Here is a 2171-nt window from a genome sequence, read left to right on the forward strand (position 1 = left end):
GGAGGAAGGGAACGGGGGTGGGGGGACAGAGGAGGGAGGGACGGGGAACATGGTGCCGGGGACTGAAATGGAGCCAATTATGTCCCATGCAGAAGGAGTATGTCAAAATGACCCCTTGGACACACTCATAAAGACACTAAAAAACATAAAGTGCACAGGGTCACCGGGATCCATGAAGGACTCAGAAGGCGAGTAGTGACCAACCTGTGGGAATGGAGGGTAACCAGAGGCACAGGGAGTTGGTGCTGTGAGATGAACGAGAGGTCAACACAGGTGCTGCTGATGGGCTGTGCGCCAGGAACACGTGATCACTCAAGAGAGTCCAAACGACTCTTCGCAGCATTTACATCACTCGAGGCGAGACGGGGGGTGTGTGTACCTGAGTGGGGGTTGTGGACAGGCTCGTATTTAACAGGGTGGGTCTAACTTGGGGTGTTGGATACGGTGGTCCTGTACTCAGGGGGAAGCTCATCTGGAGGTTTGGAGGGAGATGTTAGATCCTCGAATTTGGAGAAGTCACCGGAAAACCTACCTGTAACTTTCGAACCCGTGGTGGGGCTGAAAAGATACAGAACCTGAAAATGCGTTATGAGATGTGCCCTTTGATGATGATTGAGGGATAGCATTGGGAAGCGGAGGGACAAGGAAATGAATTGGGAAGGGACAATAGTGTAGTGTCCGCATAGATCTGAGGCCAGTTCTGTACCTTTAATGTAGATTTGACATACCCTGCCCTTGCCCAATCCCTGATGCCCATGAGTCCCAAGGTCTTATGAATTTGTCACATTCTGAGGTCTTCTGTCAATGTATTCTCCGGGTCCCCAAGGGACTTAAAATTTAGCATGCTTCCCTATGCAGAATCAATGTTGACGATGACAAGTGTTTCAAGCAAGGGAGGTGTTTCTTTTCTCACTTGATGGACAGCTCAGAAGTTGACAGTGGAAGGGTTCCACGATTCAGTAGATCAAGAATCGCAAAAGTGACCCAGGCCCTGTTCAGCAGTCCTGCTTGGACATCTTACTTGTTAGCTACATTTGCCTTCACGATCACAAGATGGCTGCCACAGCTCGACATTTGTTCTCCTCTCCGCTGGATTCAAAAGTAGAAAAAGTCCGTCTCTTTCTTCTTGTTGTTGGTTACTTTTTTTTTTAAGATTTAAAGATTATATTTCTCAGAAATGCATTATATTTCAAATACTTACAGATTTTATTTCTCAGGATATATTAATACTTAAAGATTATATTTCTTACAGAATACGTCAGATCATATTTCTAGGTAGAGATGATATAGGCTCCACTGGCCACTAGTGAACCAATCATATGGCAGTGGGAAATTCAGTGAGAGGAATTGCTTAGGTGAGTCCTGTTTCATTGCTGAGAGTCGAGGAAGCGGTCCACTCTCCCTGCACACATTGCGCTCTCTTACCAAAACAGAACCAGGATTCGGCTAACAAAGGAAAGGGGAGTGGATAGCTCCTGGAGAGGCCTCTCTAACAGGACTGAGGGCTACTCATATAGACTTGGGAGTGGGGAAGGAGACCACCCATGGATGAGAGTTGGACCAACATGGTGATCTCCACCATTGAGTGGGGGGATAAATGGTGGACAGGGGAGGAGTCTTGAAGGAGAGACGGGAGCAGAGGAGGAAGAGGTCTTGGAGAGAGGAGCTTTGTGGAGGAGGAAGCAGGTGTGCTGCACAGAACAAGGGGGGCCCCACTGTGCCAGTCGCTGATGAGAGATCAAGTACATGAGGGTCGGAAATGGCCTCTGTACTTCTCAGCCACCTTCCAATCCCTTCATGGGACTTGTGGAGGCCGACCTCAGGAGGCAGGGGTAGAGGAAAGGTGACGAAAGGGTCGAGGGGCTCTTCTTTTCCAAACTCTAGCCATGAAGGAGGGATGTGGTGTGTCTGTTGAAAAAGCGCTACAGGAAGTTTTTATATTGGCCTCAACCATGAAGTCCAGGATTTCAGTTCTGCAAATGGAATCATTTCTTAGTTACCTGAAGTGGTGTATTTATCGGTTAATTTTATTTAATTTGTTTTAATTTAGTTACACATAAGTTTTTAAGAGGTTTCCCTGTGCAGAGCCACAGCCAAAGGGGACCCAGCAAACTTCCAGCTGCCAGCAAACTTCCAGCTGCCGGCTGATGATTGGCTCACAGCAGCCCCAG

Source organism: Ictidomys tridecemlineatus, chromosome 10 (assembly GCF_052094955.1).
Source record: "Ictidomys tridecemlineatus isolate mIctTri1 chromosome 10, mIctTri1.hap1, whole genome shotgun sequence".
Lineage (NCBI taxonomy): Eukaryota > Metazoa > Chordata > Mammalia > Rodentia > Sciuridae > Ictidomys > Ictidomys tridecemlineatus.